The sequence below is a fragment of the Cavia porcellus genome, unplaced genomic scaffold, assembly GCF_034190915.1.
Source record: "Cavia porcellus strain 051 isolate PalLab524CR breed Dunkin Hartley unplaced genomic scaffold, mCavPor4.1 scaffold_18, whole genome shotgun sequence".
NCBI classification, from domain to species: domain Eukaryota; kingdom Metazoa; phylum Chordata; class Mammalia; order Rodentia; family Caviidae; genus Cavia; species Cavia porcellus.
In genome coordinates, this window is record NW_026947501.1 from 18,053,965 (window position 1) to 18,054,223 (window position 259).

A 259-nucleotide genomic window follows, 5' to 3' on the forward strand; every position below is an offset into this window, starting at 1 on the left:
GTTTCTGTATAATCTCCTTGTCTATAAAAGTTTTTGTTTATATTATCACATATAATAAAATTCAATAAGATACAACATGTTAAGACCGATGGAGACAGAAGAACAAAAGCTTGATGAGACTTCAAAACACGATGATATTAAATCAGCACTAGCTATTATGATGTCTTGTTTTCTCCAAAATAGCTGTTCCTACCACCCAGCTCTGCCTCTTTTCTGTTGAGCTCTTTTTTTGTCATTAGTTGTCAGTTTGTCTTCTTCA